Below are 18,561 nucleotides of genomic sequence, written 5' to 3' on the forward strand. Positions count from 1 at the left end.
GTCAATACACAAATGGATGCCACTAATTTCATTTCGATTTTACTCAAAATCTCGAAAACAGAGCATATATATAATAAAAAAACATAATTCACTCTAACTATACTCACGTAGAATTCACTTTCAGGAAGAGTAAAATTTTGTTTAAAAAGTTTATTGATTCAGGTGTATTTATGTAAAAACATGATTGAGTAAATATGAAGCCACTTATTAGCTTTATGTAAAAACATGATTGAATAAATATGAAACCACTTATTAGCTAGTGGGCCACGAAATTAACTCCATGAAAAAAAAGCAACCTGTTAATTCATTCTTTCTATTTTCGATACAAGTATGAGTAGCAGTTTGTAGCAAGAAAACGGACGTATTGTATTGTAGTACGGGTGATTTTCCGCAACTCGTTGTCTTGCGCCTATTTTGCGTGATATGGGGTGGGCTTGTCCTGCCAGCCCAGCTCCTCGAGGAATCCCACCAAACCTTTGATGTTGAGTAGGACCTCGGGGAGGTCTCTCGGAGATCCGCCCTGTATTGGGCCACTCCGCTGCATTCCAACACCACGTGAGAGGCTGTTTCTTCCTTCTCCATGCATCCACGGCATAGGGGACTGTCTGTGACACCTGTTATAAAAAGATGTTTGTTAAAAAGTCCATGACCTAAGGGACACTGGTTACCATTTTCAGTCGAACCTTTCCTAGTTGAAGGAGCGTCCTTGTGAGCTTACCATTGATGCCAGGCATGGCTTCTTTGGCCTGTCTGCATCCAGTCTGGTTTAGCCAGTGTTCTGTGTGTAGTTTCCCAGTGCGTGCAAGCAGCATTGAGCGTACCTTGCTAAAGGGTAACGGGAGAATCGGTTCCGGGCCAATCGCCCCCGCACCCGATCCTTGTCGGGCGAGCTCGTCCGCAGCATTGTTACCTCGGGATCCACTGTGTCCCTTGATCCATTGTAAGATGATGAAAACAGACATTATGCAATAATTCCTCAAATGCCATTAAATAGTACAATACACACAGACATTATCTTTATGTAGATCAGATTTCCGTACACGTTCATAAATATTGCCACAAAAAGTTAAAGACGTTCAAGTATACATTTGGTGCTAGATTCCCTCACAAAGCGGCACACATAATTTATCAATTTCCATTTGGAATAAAATTCACAATTCCGGCGACGTTATTCCGGATTACTCCGCTAACTTTCCTTCTGTTTAATAAAAATTCAGGTGGGCCACGGGCGTCTTATGCGTTTCTGATTAAAAGTTCCGTTTTACGAGTCGCTCGCGGTTTTTGTTTCACAAAATAGTCTCGGGTAGTGCTGAGAAATCGAGTCTTGCGAGTCTATATTCTATAATTCTAACACTATCCCTTTACCAGCCTTACAGTTAAAAAATGACAATCGAATGTCAGTCTCTCATCGAAAATAGAGCACATGTTTGAACTGCCGTATGCGGGAAATATATATCCCTTAGAGTGACATTCCATTTCCAACTGCAGCTGCAATACTGTTCATATTACTATGGAAACGCGTCGCTGTCATTGTCAATTTCCATAGAAAATGAACAGTATTGCAGCTGCAGTTGGAAATGGAATGTCACTTTTAGCCTGGTAAAGGGTTAATGGTTTAACTCACGTGTTTTTAGTCACTCGTGTGACATACATCGAAGGGTAGAGTAGAGTTGAATGTTCAGCCGCGCGCGAGACATTTCGCGCGAGTGTCTAATTTTAAACACGTGAGTTTAACCGTAAAATTAGCTTAATTTTCTCACGACAGTTTAAATTCGATTCTATAATTCTGTTCAGTGTGACGATATTAAGCGATTAAAACACTTTCAAAGGACAAGAACCTTTTAAAGGACTTGCTTATTCAAAATCCGTTTAAAAATATCAATAATATTTCGATCCTAGTTACCCGTAATGATGGACAACACACAACTATTGAATACCTTGTTAATGGTTTTACAACGCGTAGACTAAGACATCGCGTATTCGGAAAAAAATCATTGCGATAATTTATAAACTTTTCTAGAAAGTTCACGAAACTCGACATATTTTTTTTTAACAAGTAATGTAATAGTTTTAATTCGACATGTGAATAAGTTTTGCTTTAATTTTCGATTACAATTGTATATATAATTTTAAGTTTAATTTTAATTTTCGATCTCAATTTTAACTGTATAATTATAATCTTATTTGGCATGTAAATTGGCTTTATGAATAAATGAGTAACTATGAGTGGATTTCAAACTTTGAAATGCTGGCTAAAGTCTAATGATTTATAAACGTTTTTCTTGGTCTATCATTTTGACTTGTGTATACGAAAAGGATAAAACATAAATTAACTAATCGAAGCTTATAAAGTTTTATGAATAAAGGGCTTAAAAACTAAGTCGAGTCTGAGCCAAGCATTTGTAAGACTCAATTTTTGCCAACACTAGTCCCTCGGGCGTTTTTAAATTCTCGAGACTACTCATCGAGGTTTAGCGGTGAACGCTGAATTTGTAATGTTATAAGTTAAACAATTTTGAAGTAATTTGGTAAGCAAACGACCTTCAAAAAGTTGAAACAGTCGTTGGACATAATCGAAAGCTCTGTTATTGAATCTGGAGAACAAGGCGAAGGTCAGAAAGAGAAAATAATGGGTGCCTCTGCCTACACTACAAAAAAACTGCAAAAAAAATCAGCAGGAATAAATTAAAGACACACGGCAAACAGCTTGCTTCTTAGGCTTAGAGGATATAACCAATGGAGACGCCATGACTAAAATTTTCGGTACAAAATAGTCTGCCGTTTTTTGCGGGGGAGGGGCATATCAAATGTATAGGTACGTCATGTCAGATAAACGTCAGTCCATACATATGGTTGACATGTGGTTGACCATTGGCCGCCTATTTTCGACAGAGGGGAACGCCTGTTAATGGCGGCTCCATGTTAATTACTCCGAGTTCTTAGGCGATCTTCAAATCGCATGCAGATTCGCAAGCGGGTCTGGTGTGCAAGCGGGACGTCACTGTAAACCTGCGAAGTACTGTCTCGCTCAAACACTGGAACGGCGAGTGGATTCCGCATCAGTGTTTTACCCCGGCTACACACATAAACTATAAATCGTAGCGATAAATCTGTGCAGTCCGATTTGCGCAGTTTTATCTACCGTGTGTAGTTACGTCTGTAGCCGGCATTAGGCAGCGTTTCTACCAGAGACGTGCGAGGATGCGTAGCGCGGGCTGTTTCTTAAGAACCTATAGTATTAATTTAATTTATTTATTTTCCTATCCTCGCTCAGCGCATCTCTAATGGGCAATATCCTAATGGTTCTTAACAAACACTTCCCTCGCTACACATCCTGGAATATTTATGGTGAAAGCGCAGTCATAAATGCGTGAAGTGTCACACTGTTCACATTGCCAAAAATATGGCGCAACGGAACGCATCAGACGCTTAGATGTTATGAGCATTAAGTTCTGGTGCGCTCAATCCTTTTGCCGTGTCGCCAAACATCATTAATTCCATTTCTTTTATTCCGTTATCTCTTGAGTGTATATTAAAACAGCAGAATCACGGCCATTTATTATTCCCGCGGCACTCAGCGCCAATTCCATTTTTCCGTTCCCCACATCAGCTGTAACCGGTCCAAGAACCGGTACGAGGTTATAACCGGATACCGGTAATAGGCGATTTAAATGCATGCGGCCAGGTGGCCGGTGCACCGTCTAAATAGCATCGTGGTATTGTACATGCAAGTCAATAGGGTCAAGTATTGGCGGTAACTACTCCGTGCAGCTTGCAAAAGTCGTCATTGTAGCCATTTAGATTTTCAAGATGGCGGATGTGTATTTTCATGAAAATTGTAGTGCTAGTTCTGTTTCTAGAGGTTTTACCCTACGTAAAGGCTCTAGTGGTCAGCTATGCGCCAGTGGTCAGATTTCCTTGGTTATTTTTTAAGTTATGTCTATTGGGAACTACTTTTTGGGGTTCCGTACCTCAAAAGGAAAAAACGGTACCGGTTATAGGATCACTCATGCGTCTGTCTGTCTGTCCGACCATTCCCCCCCTTTGTCTCTGAAACTACTGAGCCTAAAATTTTGAAACAAATACATAAAATAGTACTTTACCTATAGATGACAGGAAAACCTATTAGAAAGGTGCAGTCAAGCGTGAGTCGGACTTATGTGCGGAACCCTTGGAAGGCGAGTCCGACTCCCACTTGACCAGTTTTTTACAATATCCTTTAGTCGGCCTCCCCTAGAAATCCCAAAAAACTAATTTAAATACCTGAATATAAATCATTTCAATTGATCAATATGTAGACAAATTAGAAAATTTAAACTTAAAAATGTCGTTAAAAGTCTGACTACTGGCACCTTTACCCCACCGATGTCACACAAGTTGTTCATTGTGTATTCCAAGATGGCGAACGCAGATACAATATATGTCCAGTCGTTCCAGATTTTCAGGAGTGGAGTCAGGTGTCGATGCAGAGTCTAAATAATTTAGTATGCGGGACAATCTGCCGTATTCGAACTTCAAGATATTCACAAGAGACGACACGTACTAGATTCATTCTAGATACGTTATAGTTTAGATATCAACTATTTCTCTTTTGCAGCGCAATCCGGGCAACCAATGTCACTTTTACGTTAGATAGAGTAAGATATCTATTAGATGTGATTTGGATCTCTAAGTCATATCCTGTGGAAATTGTTCAAGAGTATCTCCAGAATCGCGCACATGTCAAATTTGATAGGTTATTAGATCTTAAACATATCGTTATCGTATCTTGGTGATGTCTACAAAATATCTAAGAGATGTCTATTTCAAAATCTGAATTGGGCCCATTGGGTAAATAAGTGAGAAGAGAATTTACTAGTGGCTCTCGGCGCGATTCGGGAAATGAATTAGAGATGCACTAGATAAGATATAGTAAAGATATGTGACGTTCCACGACGAAAGGTACCATTACCCCGACTGAATATTGGAGCGGCGTTAATAATAAGCGTAAGCGCCAGCTGCCATAAGGTACCTTTTAACGGCGCGATATCTTAAAGTTCGAATCGCGCCGTCTGTCAGCTGTAGACCTCGCGTTAAGATACGATGTTAAAAATGTAAAAACAAAAAATAGGTAGATACTTACTTCTTGTGTGTGAGAACCGAATTGTTGTTAAGTCATAGGTTTGTTTTAAGTGTACCTATAGCCGGTCAAACAATATTGTCAGTAGAAAAAGGCGCAAAATTCAACTTTTCTACGGGACGACAACATCTCCCACCTTCATTTTTTAAATTGCCGCTTTTTCTACTTCCTTTTGACAGTCTATTTCTTTATTTATTTTTATAAAGAGTTTCCGAATTGCTTGTGGAAATCGCGCATTTTTTACAAACCTTACTCGTAATTCCAACGGCATAAGCATACTCAAGCAATCTCCACTTTAAAACATGTTCATGATATTGTTGTTATGTAATAATCATGTCGTATTTAATACGACTTGATTCGAACAATGCTTAAAAGAAGTCACAGGGGTACACTGTATTGTACAATACAGTGTTAAAAGTGACATTTCTTCAATCAAAGATATATTATATCTATCAGTGTCAAAGGTGTTTTGCTTGGTAACATTCAAACCTTTCGGGGTTTGCACATAATATGTTCAAACCCCGAAATAAGTGTATGTTGAAAGGTTTAAATGTTACCAAGCAACCTCTGTCCATCTTCCAGCACGGATATCATGGTCGCATTTTTATCACTTGTCATGTCACGCGTCACTTTCGCACTTTCATATTTGCTAGAACGTGACATGCATGGTGACTGATGATAAAAAAAGGCGACCATCTTAGCCCTACTGCTCTGTGGCCAGAGATATTTTTTTCGATTCAGTCACGCGCCACGTCCGCGCAGTTTGTCGCAACTGCCGACAAACGCGTTATAAGTATACACGTTATGGACTAAGCCGGCGCTTAGTGTTCTTTAAACGCTGTTGTGGCAAATGGATATTTGACGTGTGTTTTGGAAACGTATTTAAGGTGACTACGTATTTATTTAGAAAAGCCATTCATCATTATCTTCCTTGAGTTGCCACGGCTCACGGGAGCCTGGGGTCCGCTTGGCAACTCCGAAGCATTGGCGTATTGGCAACTTCCATCTGAAATTCCAACCCAGGTGGGAAACTAGCACTTGTTGTGATTAATTCGGTTTTCTCACGATGTTTTCCTTCACCGAAAGTGACTGGTAAATATCAAATGATATATTGTAAATCAAATACATTTTTATACTGAAATAACACATTACATATAGCGCATTGACAGAAATCGCAATAATGTCTGAAGTTGCATTCTAATTACAAGATGTTTGTCACTACAATACAATACCTACTCTTTATTGCACATGTCACATAGTATCACTACCTACCTATAAATTTACAAGTTACATTAGAGATATCATTTCAGACTCTATACGTCCCACTGCTGAGCACAGGCCTCCTCTCATGCGCGAGAGGGCTTGGGCTATAGTCCCCACGCTAGCCCAATGCGGATTGGGGACTTCACATACACCTTTGAATTTCTTCGCAGATGTATGCAGGTTTCCTCACGATGTTTTCCTTCACCGAAAAGCTAGTGGTAAATATCAAATGATATTTCGTACATAAGTTCCGAAAGACTCATTGTTACGAGCCAGGATTTGAACCCACGACCTCCGGATTGAAAGTCAAACGTCATATCCACTCGGCCAACACTGCTTCTTTACATTAGAGATATGAAAGATATAAAACAACCATAGGTAGGTACATTGTTTGCTTAATAAATATAAATCACTCGTATCTAATACAGTGGGTCCTCGTAAAAAAATTGTGTTTTATGGCTAAAATAAATATTAAGAAGGGTCAGCCTATACGAGGATTGCGGATGTTTGAACATACACTCGATGGCAAAATATGGGAGCGTATGTTGTATAAAAGGATGGAGTGGTCAATCTTGAATAAGTAATAAATGCGAAGCTTTGACATTCAAAACATGGATACTGTTTTTTAAACTTGCAGTTTTAATCTATACATATAGTTTTATCCACATCACCACGAAATTCCAGCAAGATGACATTTTGGTGTGCCCTGTCTCTCTTGTGGTCTTGGACAAAGTTTTGAGCAAGTGTGATAAACTAAAATCAACACATATCTACTTCCGTAGCCGTGGAATGTATGTTGCACGTGAGACGTAAATATGTATTATTAGGAAACAAATCAAATCATGTTTTTATGGAAATATTTTCATTTGGTTAATAGGTATTTCAAGTAAAAATACTACTATATTATAATATAAATTTGAAATAGATTTTATATACGAAAAATAAAGTGACCACCCTTCAGTGCCCAGGGCGGAGATCGAACCAGCGCGTCCTGCGTGCGTACAATTACAGGGACATGAGGTACGAACCGTATTGTTCTACCTTAGAATTGGCCAAAGGGCGCCAAAAGCCTTTCCCGGCCGGAATCCATATAAAATAAATAAAATAAATTTCATATACTAGAGAAAATTCGACCCATACTGCCGTGACTCGGGTGTCGAATGTCAAATCTATTTCCGTTTGTAAAAAAGTAATTTATAATATTATGAAGTTAACTTTATTTTGTCCTCGAGTGTAAGTCGTACATCAATCTAAGATGTGTATCCGCGAATCACATTTGTATAATAATGCGTTGGCCGGGCTCCATGAGGATGCATACCGAATTGTTTACAAAACATCGGAATGGATCATTAATTCGATGATCATTAATGATCATTAGAGGTTCATAGGATTATACGTAGGTTCTTGTTGTCCCTAGATAATCTCATTTACCTATTCTATAATCACACATAGGCTAGTCAAACTATTTTTATTAGACATGGACCAGAGATCGGGCGGCCTAGCCAAGGTGACGATCGCTTTGTGTCTCTATATCAGTCTTCCATATAAGCGCCACTTGGACCATCCCACTAACCCGGGCTTAACCGGTTAAACCGTTAACCCAGTGTCAAATTTTACTGGTAACCATGGTAACTCCAGGTTTAACCGGTTGACCCCGGGTTAGTGGCAGTTGCGTTCGTGCGCTACGGAGCGTTAGCGATTGGCATGCTGTCTACGAAGCTGTATTGTAACCAAATGTCAATAAAATTTCGTGGGTGGTCTCATAGTAATAGTTGCTCAGAATAATTTTCCAAAATCTCCCTGGCAACGGGAATGCAGTTATTTCTAGCCACCCTGTATGGGAACCCCGGAATTTCCAAAAGTTAAATAATCGTAACTCGAAAACTTCGAATTGGCTAACAATACATGGGGTATATATCCTGAGTTTATTCCCCACAACGTGAGGAATCTAAAAAAAATTTTGGAATTCGAAGTTTGGACCACCCTGTACATTTCTGGCTTCTCGGAAACGGTTCTAACAAACTGCCGTATTCGAACTTCAAGATATTCACAAGAGACGACACGTACTAGATCCATTCTAGATACGTTATAGTTTAGATATCAACTAGTTCTCTTTTGTAGCGCAATTCTGGCAACCAATGTCACTTTTACGTTAGATAGAGTACAATATCTATTAGATGTGAATTAGATCTCTAAGTCATATCCTGTGGAAATCGTTCAAGAATATCTCCAGAATCGCGCAAATGTCAAATTTGACAGGTTAGATTTTAAACATATCGTTATCGTATCTTGGTGATGTCTAAAATATGTCTAATAGATGTCAAATTCGATGAAATTTACTATACAGGGTGATTCACGAGACGTGAGCAGGCCTAATCCTGCACACTCGGTAACTGATAATTGATCATTCACCGTCATATTTAGGTGAAACAACCACACTTTTTCCTATTTTTTAACTTTTTGGCGAGGGCAAATTTAATTCTCTACAATCATGGTCACCCTACAAGACCTAATTAATAAACATAAAACCTCTTTAACCGTAATGACAGCATTATGATTACGAAGAAAATAAACTGTCAAACTTGAGTGAGATACGAGTTTTCAAAAGTAACCAGACCGTGATGACATTCAATTTGACACAGAATATCGGTAGTTTAGTATTCTAATTGTAGGGTGACCACGCATGTCGCAAATAAATTAATAACTTTTTTTTTTCAACACGACTTGAAAATTAACGTTAACCTCACTAATACTGATACGAAACACTTGCTTATAATTTACGAAATGCGCAGTGTTGGTCCTGCTCACGTCCCCTGAATCACCCTGTATGGGGGTTTTTGGGGGCAAAAAATCAATCTAGCTAGATCTCTGGGAACTTTTGAGTTTTCCGAACAAAGCTCGGTCTCCTAGATATTATCTCAAATTTGTAAAAGTAGTCCTGGGTGGCAGATACTTTTGGCGCGTTTTTTCAACCGTTATTATTAATGCCGCCTATATATTATTGTTGCCTAGTACATTAGTTCGATGTATGCGTAATAAAAAAAATCGGCCGCGAGGTATTGCATGTTTCTAGCACTAACGATTACGGAGCCAAACCACGGACGGACAGATAGAAGGACATGGCAAAACTAGTTGACCACGGAACCCTAAAGCCGACCACTGACTAACAGGCCGCCGGACGATATCGGCCTGTCAGTTAGAACAAAAATTTGACAGTTCCGAACAACTGACCGGCCGATATCGTCCGGCGGACTGTTAGTCAGTGGTCGGCTTAAAAGAGTATTATCCACTCACATGATTCATACAACTGTAGTTGCGAGCTGTCACCCTTATTTTCGCATAATAATAGAGGTCCTCGATATGACGTTAAACTGTCGTGCACTTTTAAGTGTATTCTACCAAATTAGGGCGCATTTCATATGTGCGGCCTAGTTTGGTCTACTGGTGCTAAGACAGGGTATCAGTTTAGGGTGGCAGCGGATGAACATCTAGTATGTCAACGGTGGCGCCCTCGAGCCGAGTTAGCAGGCTTACTGTCTACTCACCAACACGCACTGGACGAGCGTGGTGAGTTAAACGTCCAAACCCCTCCAACATGAAACGAAAACCCAAATACCGGCCCCAAGTGCCTGGCAGCTCCAGCGACGGTGCTGTTGATGACGGTGGGCAGCATCACAGTGGAGATCGGGGTGCTAAGAATCCCCAGGCGGCGATTTCTCTTAACCGTCATACGAGTAAGGCAAACGTTAAAAGGAACACTGATGAAAAACTAAATATCCTCACGTATAATGTACGAACTTTAAGAACAGAAGAAAGACTAATAGAGTTAGAACACGCACTGGGCAACATCTCGTGGGACATCGTCGGTCTGGCTGAAGTGAGGAGAGAAGGGGAAGATGTAATCGAGCGTGAGGATAACATATTCTACCACTACGGGGAAGCTGGCGGTCTTCACGGAGTAGGCTTTATGGTTGCTAAACGTTGGAAAGATAATATACAAGAGTTCATTGCCTACTCCGAGCGGATTGCTGTGCTTAAGTTCCGTATCACTGAAAAGGTAGCTCTCACCATTATCCAAGTATATGCCCCCACATCCACGCACCCAGACGAAGAAGTAGAGGAGTTTTTACGATTTGTTGAACCGGGCCTGTGACGAACACCGCAGTACTTGGAATATAGTGCTGGGTGACTTCAACGCGAAAGTCGGAATAAGAGAGGAATTGGATAACGACAACGTAATGGGGCCATACGGGCTAGGAAGCCGAAACGAACGTGGTTCCAGGCTTATCCAATTTGCTTTTGGTCAAAGCCTTAGTCTCTGTAACTCTTTCTATTACAAAAAACCACACCGCAGGTGGACCTGGATTTCACCTAATGGCGAAACCAAGAATGAAATAGATTATGTCTTAACTTCTACCTCGAGTAAACAAATTGTTAATAATGTTTCAGTAATTAATAAAATACAATACAGTTCAGACCATAGACCAGTTCGAGTTCAAGTAAGAATAAATTTAAAAATCCAGCGTCATAGAAACATAAAAAGTAAAATCAAAAGGCTAGATAAAACTACTCTGCTAGTTAATAAAGAACTGTTTAATTTAGAATTACATAACGCTTTCAATGCTTTGGAACTGGATACTGTAAGCAACGACGTAGAATATGAATATTTGAAACTACAAAACTGTATTACATCAGCAAGCAGAAAAATCCAAAAGCAGAGACATAAAGAAAAGAAGCTAACAAACCATACTTTAGACCTGTTAAAAGAAAGAGAAGCACATAGAACCAATATTACCAGCGCACAATATAGAGCAATAGATAGACAAGTAAAGCGGAGTATTAGAAAAGACATAAGAAATTACAACAATAGATTGATACAAATAGCTTTAGAAAAGAACCGCTCTCTTAGAATAGCCAAGCAAGGCACATCAAACGGTAAAACCTGGATAACATGTTTACGTGACGATAGAGGGATAAAACAAGGAAGTCGGGATCAAATAACAAATATTTGCACAAAATTTTACAGACAGTTGTACTCCGACCTGAACCCCGTGCCTGCATGCCCACCCGCAGCCAGCTACTCCTGTCCGGAATCTATCCCGCCCATTACCGGGCACGAAGTTCATCTCGCTTTAGCGAAGATGAAGTACAGTAAAAGCCCCGGCGAGGATGGTATTTCGGCGGAAGCACTTAAAATAGGGGAACCAACACTTTTACCTCATATCACCAATTTCTTTAATTCTATTTTAAAATCCGGTAAATCCCCAAAAACTTTTTGTCATTCCAACATCATCCTACTACACAAAAAAGGTGATAAATCTGATATCAATAACTACAGACCCATTAGCCTCATCTCACACCTTTATAAAACCTTTATCAAAATAATAGAACGTCGCATTGCTGGAAAATTGGACAGTCACCAACCCCCCGAACAGGCCGGGTTTCGGCCTGGTCTTTCTACTACGGACCACTTGCAAACAATTAACCAAATCATCGAAAAATACATAGAATTCAAAATCCCCCTTTATTTAGCCTTTGTAGATTTCTCCAAAGCTTTTGATAGCATAAGTCATTCATCTATATTTACCGCACTGCAAGAACAAGATATAGAATCTACATACATACAGCTCATCCACAATATCTATGCCTCAAGTACTGCCTGCATAAAACTACAGTCTCCCGGACCATCATTTGATATAAAGAAAGGCGTCAAGCAAGGTGACCCGCTATCGCCGAAGCTGTTCACTAGTACCCTTGAGCAAATATTCAGGAAGCTGGCGGCTGCATGCGAGAACAAAGGTATTGACGTCGGTGGACGGCGATTAACAAATCTCCGTTTCGCTGACGATATAGTTTTGTTTTCCTCTTCAGCTACGGAGCTCGGTGCCATGCTACAAGACTTAAGTAGGGCAAGCCTTGAGGTGGGATTAATGATGAACATGTCAAAGACCAAGCTCATGACTAACAGCCGAAAAATAACAGTGGTAGTGGATGGAGAAGAAATGTCATATGTCCAAGAATACATTTACCTGGGCCAAATAGTCTCTTTCCAGGCACGACAGGACAAGGAGGTCGCAAGACGAACCGGAAGTGCCTGGAAGAGCTATTGGTCCATGAAGGAGCAGATGAAGGGAGATTTCCCTATATCTTTAAAACGAAGGCTCATGGACATGTGCATTCTTCCCATCCTGACCTACGGAGCTCAGACTTGGTCTTTGACAAAAGCTCAGAAATCCAACCTTAAGGTTTGTCAGCGCGCCATGGAGCGTAGTATTCTCGGCGTGAAGTTGACCGATCGCATCAAAAATACTGTATTACGCTCCAAAATTCAAATAGCCGACGTAGCTGAAACAGCCGCCAAGCTGAAGTGGGACTGGGCGGGACACGTTTGCCGTATGCCGGATGACTTGTGGGCAAAAACAGCAACCAATTGGGTCCCACATCAAACCCGGGGTCGCGGCAAACCTCGACGGCGTTGGCGAGATGACCTTGACGCCTTTGATAGGAACTGGTGGGAGACGGGTCAAAACCGGGATGCGTGGAAAGGGAGGAGGGAGGCCTTTGCCCAACAGTGGGACACTCTAGGCTCATATAAATAAATAAATAAATAATAGAGGTCACTGAAAAATAGCAATCATGTGAGTGGAGAATATGAAGTATCTAAAACGTTTACATCGATACCAAATGTTTCCACCAAATTATTTGCTCAGTACAGTATAAGTAGGCCCTTAGAGAGCTGCGGCAATTCGACCGATAAATTGGGACCGGGGTGTTCTTTGATATTTTAATATGTAAATATGATACTAGCATGTTTACGCTACAAGAGCATTTTGGCTAAGTGTAGTCTGAGTGCTGTGACATTGCTTTTAGTATTACTTGTAAAAGCAATCGATCCTTGAAAACGCTAATAACATAATTATAGTTCGTTTTTTTTAGCATTAGAAAGAACTTGCAAGAAGGTAAGCGATCTTGACATGTTTTTTAATTGAAAAACGCTTTATAAAAATATAAAACTATTACTTATGAAAGCAGAAGAATATAAATGATTGTATTTGATTCATAATTGTTACATATTTGCCGTAACTTATTTTTAAAATGTGTTTTTCAATTAAAAGACACATCAAGATTGTTTACCTAATTTCTAATGCTAAAAAAAACGAAGTATAGAGTGAAGCCAGAGGCGTATTTTTTTTAGTTGTGAGACGCGTATTTTCGTTTGCTCAGTTTGCAACAGGCATTCCGTTTTATACAAAACGCCTGTTTGATTCTTACGGCAACCCAAAATGAATCTGCCTACTCACGGTAGCTACCGCTGTAGCTGAGAGCCTACCGCGAATCACATTCGACGTGTTGCCTCTCTGTTCCACTTGTAAATTAATACTTAAGTGTGAAAGGGAGGCAACATGTCGAACGTGCTTTGTAGGCCCTCTGGTACGGCTATAGATATTACTGTTGGTGAATGCGTTAAAAACTACATAGTAAACTTCTTTTTTAACATCTAACTTTAAAAAAAAAATTAGAATCCTATTTTACCTTTTTTTTATTCATAGTTTACAGCGCCACAACATTTTTCACTAACATTGGAAATAGCTGAATATTTGAAGAGGTATTTTTTTATAAATTTGATATCTGGATCGGATTGGCCAACGTCAAAGTCAAAACTATTTCAGGTGAAAAGTTTTTAGTTACGCTATGCGTTGAAAATAGTATTTTGAATAAAAAATTTAAAATCGAATATAAAATGTACATTATACTTTTATAACCGCCGGGATAACATGAGGAAGATGACGATTAGATATACATTTATACAATCAAAGCGAATATAGGCTAGAAGAATATTGTCAAAGTAAAGTATGTAGTCAGTAGATTTACTTGGCCAAAGGTATGGTGCCATCTTATCGAGCGATGGTGCCTATGATGGTGAAGCCAGAGGCGTATTTTTTTTAGTTGTGAGACGCGTATTTTCGTTTGCACAGTTTGCAACGGGCATTCCGTTTTATACAAAACGCCTGTTTGATTCTTACGGCAACCCAAAATGAATCTGCCTACTCAGCTACCTTTGGCCTACTCTCGAGTAGATGCAGATACTTTTTGACGTTTAACAAATTTAACACAATTCAGTAGAAAAAATAGGACCAAAGTCAAATGGCGTTCTAAAAGTGTTAATCATTTGTGTTGTGTCAAATGATGGCAGTAAATGTACTTACTACATAATTTACTTTCACAATATTCCTCTATTTCAAATTCTCGTTTTTGTCACAAAACTTTCAATCTTGAATTTTGAGAATTTAACATCCTCGAACCGTTAGTGACATTATCTTAGTCCAAGGTACATATAACTTGTTTAATTTTTTTTTCTGTGAACATTTAAGTTATTAAAAATATGTAAAATATTTTTGGTGCAATTCTTCTACGGAATAAATAGCAAGAGCTGAAAACCATAGACTAGGAATCCTCTAGACCGAGTTTAGACCAATTATTTCATGCAACCGATGATGCCAAAAATGCGGGGGTGCGCGGGACTAGGTGAGCAAAGTTCCGTGCCGTGATTGGTCCGTTCAAAGACACGGACGTCACTCAAAGACACTTTCGACTCGAACGAGGAGTAAAATTATCGTATACGTGGCAGAGGGGGTAGCGCGACTATGCTCAGTCTGGTGGATGTCTTGTCTGTGGCTGAAAACAAACGACAACGACCACTCTTACCTCCCGTCTAGAAGTCTACAAAGTGCTGTAAAAGTTGCCAAGACAATCGCGAGTTGGCCTGTCTCTGTACGATTGATTACTGTAGTTAACTAAAAACGAAACAGATAAATCAAAGGGATAAATTAAACTGTCTAATCGGTCGCGGCTGAATGTTGATTAGAAAAAGGTTAAGTATTGTAATTAAGAAAACCTGCTGGTTTTAGGTTAAAATGATCTAAATGTCATGCCATTTGTTGGCATACCTACGCTTTAAAATTCACAAAATACTGTCATTGGTTTGCGCAATAGTTACTCATGAAATAAAACGATTAGAACCAGATCCCTATCCAGTGGCCGGATGTTAGAACTGATCATTTCATGATGATTTGGCAATTATTTCATGAAATCATTAATTCTAAAATAAAATAGCGTTACATGAAATGATCATTTATGATCTGCCAACAACATATCTAATTTAGCCTAAAAAAATATTTAAATATCATCGGACGAGTAAACTTCACAATTACTACACCTTATAAAACAAAGTCCCCCGCCGCGTCTGTCTGTGTGTATGTATGTTCGCGATAGGCTAGAAAACTACTGAACGCATTTTCATGCGGTTTTCACCTATCAATAGAGCGATTCTTGTCGAAGGTTTAAGTGTATAATTTGTTAAAGTTTGTGTAACCTGTGTGAAGGCGGGGCAGATCGTTATTAATGAATTAATTTATAAAATGCGTTTAGGGTGTTCACTGACTTTATCTATTATGCATCGATCTGACCCGATAAACTTTTATATTTTATCTCATCCGTATATTTCAATGATCTACGCCGGGCGCACTTCATCCGCCGAGCGTCGCCATATAAAACTTGTTAACAAGCTTCTTTGACAACTTGCCTCTCAACTCGACTACTCTTCCTTCTCAGATTTTGTTTGCATACCGTGGATTTCTAAGAAGTGCTATTTAATTGCGTGTTAGATTCTGTTGATTGCTCCCTTTTCTATTAAATATTTTGTAAGAAGTATTTTATAAGTCTACTAAGTTTAAAGGTATCATCGTTTTTATAACTTTTCACGTGTAAGGTGTTTCTAATCATAAGAAACTAGGAATCAAATCCTATTATTTTACTAAATACTTTGATTTACCTACATTGTTTTAAGTAGTCACTGCAACATGTCAATTATAAACTAAAATATATGTCAAAATAAACAGAAAATTATCAAGCCCTACACTCTACAGTGTCTGACACATATTGAAGCAGCGTATTTCGTTCGCGACTACCGCCACAACTTCTGGGCCACCTGGTCATGGCACCTATCCCAATAACGCTAGTGAGACTGTTTGTTTCATATTAATTATTTACTGTTTTAGTAGTTCTCGATTAAAGTTTCAGAAGTTTATTTCATCAACTACATAAACTACATAAAACGGAGAATATATCCTTATTAACAAAGCCGTATGACGATCGCAAACGAACTCCAAACGAGCTGCCGTCTTAGTTGTAGAATTGAAACTCCCTTTAAACATCCAGCCCTTGGCTTGTTAGAAGCTTAATTACAACTACAGAGAGCCAAAAAGCCGAAAACTTTGCAATCGCGGAGGCTTTCAAAGATATTGTCAACGGAAGTTTTGTAGCCGGGCTTTCCGGAAGTTTTTAGCGGGAGTAATGAAACGGGCGTGCTTTCCGATGCAGTAATTGATACTGCTGATATATCTGGGTATGAACAGGAATATTATGAGATCGAACGTAAAGGAAAGAAGAAAGAAGTATGTAAAGAAAATGAGGGAAAAATTAAAATCTGTGTTCTTCTATCTCCCTTCTGGTCGTAAGTTATACTGTAAGAAATTGAAAACCTACCGAGTGCGCCAGTAGGTACTTTAAGGACGAAAAGAAAAGCTATTTAATTTAATTTTTATATCGGTTTTCATTAAATTAAAATACTGTCAATTCTACATAACTGTTTTTATTGTATATTTTGATTGCTACAATTAGTAATTATAATAAATATATTAATATTTTTAAAGTCAAAGCTACAATAGAAAACAGGATTAAAAGAGAAAATTAAAAAGTGGTACCAATCACTAAACGAGTTTTGTAATACCAACACAACGAAAGTTAATTGTATTTTATATGTTACTATTTAAATTATATTCACAAAAAAATTCAAACACGTACCTATGTTTATCTTAAGACATAAACGTTACCTTTGTGTTTTACCTTCCCTGCCCGACAAGTCCACGTTGATTGCAGAATCATAGTCTCAAGGAATGAATTATAGACGACCCGTGGTTTGTGGCACACAGCACTAGAAGAGATTTATCTCTGACCATCGATAGCCCTTATTCCGTTGCAGTAAGCTCTAATTTTGGTCAGTCTGTGTCGACGGAGTTACTAAAATCAAAGTTACAGTACCGCAAGTAATGAATAGTAGATGAAGTGTACTTCGGCGCCTTTTAGCGTAGTTGTACAGTTAACGTGTTTTAACCTTTTAGTCGCCAAACACGCCTAATGACGTTTCAAGGATTCGTGCCCACAGTACCAAGAACGCAGAAGTAATGAAAAGTTAATTAGGTATATCAAGACTATTAAATTCAACATTTTCTACATACAATTAATATTCCCATCCTCCCACCGCAAAAATAAATACGCAAATAAATAAAACAAACCTCCACTAAAAGTACAAAACTCGACAGGTACTTTACCTCTTTACGAGGCATCATCCAGAGATGCTGGAAATGTATTTTTATGATTAGGAGCAGATAGTTTTGATCCTACTGAACAGTTTATTAGATATTCGTTTAGCGGTAAAATAGGTTCGGAATAACTGTTAAAGTAGCTGCTCTTACGCATTTACCTATTATCTACTTACTTAGGTGCTGGGGCGAATGCGAACAAAATATTAAGATATCATTTTGATGTCACAATGTAAGTTTGAATTGCCCTCAATAGACTTTCAAGAAATGAATACTTGATGTAGATATGTAGCCGACTTGCCAACTCCGAGGCTAATGAACGTTAATGCGGGGTTTTAAAAATGGCCGCGACGAGTGCTTAATGCGTCCCAAAGCTGCATATTAATGTGATTTCACACTGTAGGTTTTGTAAAGTCACAGGCTTATAATGTCTGATTGTAGATTTTTTACATAGGGTGTGGGCTTTGTCAAATGTTGTAACCCTTTAGTCCGTAGCGGCAACATACTTGCCACCATACTTAAAACAAAAACGCATCTCTACTATAAGAATTACGGTTCGAAATCGAATGACTAGAAAGGAATGTCAAATGGTTAAAGGGTTAAAAGGGGGCTAATGCCGAATTGTAGTTTTCCTATAAAATTACTCCCAGGAGCCTTCTTGACTTTACTGTAAGGTTTAGTCAATTTGTGTAAAGAATGTCCTATATAAAAGTTAATATCTGGGAGACCGAGTTTTGCTCAGAAAACATCTAAAAACTCAAAAATGCGCGTTTTCCCAGAGATAAGACCTAGCTAGAT

General features: G+C 38.9%; 1 protein-coding gene and 1 long non-coding RNA gene across 11 annotated transcripts in view; one reads left to right on the plus strand and one right to left on the minus strand.

Moving 5' to 3' along the window:
• The window catches only part of LOC134664917 (disintegrin and metalloproteinase domain-containing protein 11), a 733,539-nt gene that overhangs the window by 620,327 nt on the left and 94,651 nt on the right, over positions 1 to 18,561 (minus strand). The gene's annotated exons all lie outside the window — the stretch shown is intronic.
• Positions 6,461 to 18,561, plus strand: part of LOC134664935 (uncharacterized) — a 91,745-nt gene continuing 79,644 nt past the window's right edge. Inside the window, exon 1 of the long non-coding RNA XR_010098327.1 lies at positions 6,461 to 6,629. This is a non-coding gene — a long non-coding RNA (uncharacterized LOC134664935). The remainder of the gene's footprint in view (positions 6,630 to 18,561) is intronic.

This window comes from Cydia fagiglandana, chromosome 6 (genome assembly GCF_963556715.1).
Source record: "Cydia fagiglandana chromosome 6, ilCydFagi1.1, whole genome shotgun sequence".
Taxonomy (NCBI): domain Eukaryota; kingdom Metazoa; phylum Arthropoda; class Insecta; order Lepidoptera; family Tortricidae; genus Cydia; species Cydia fagiglandana.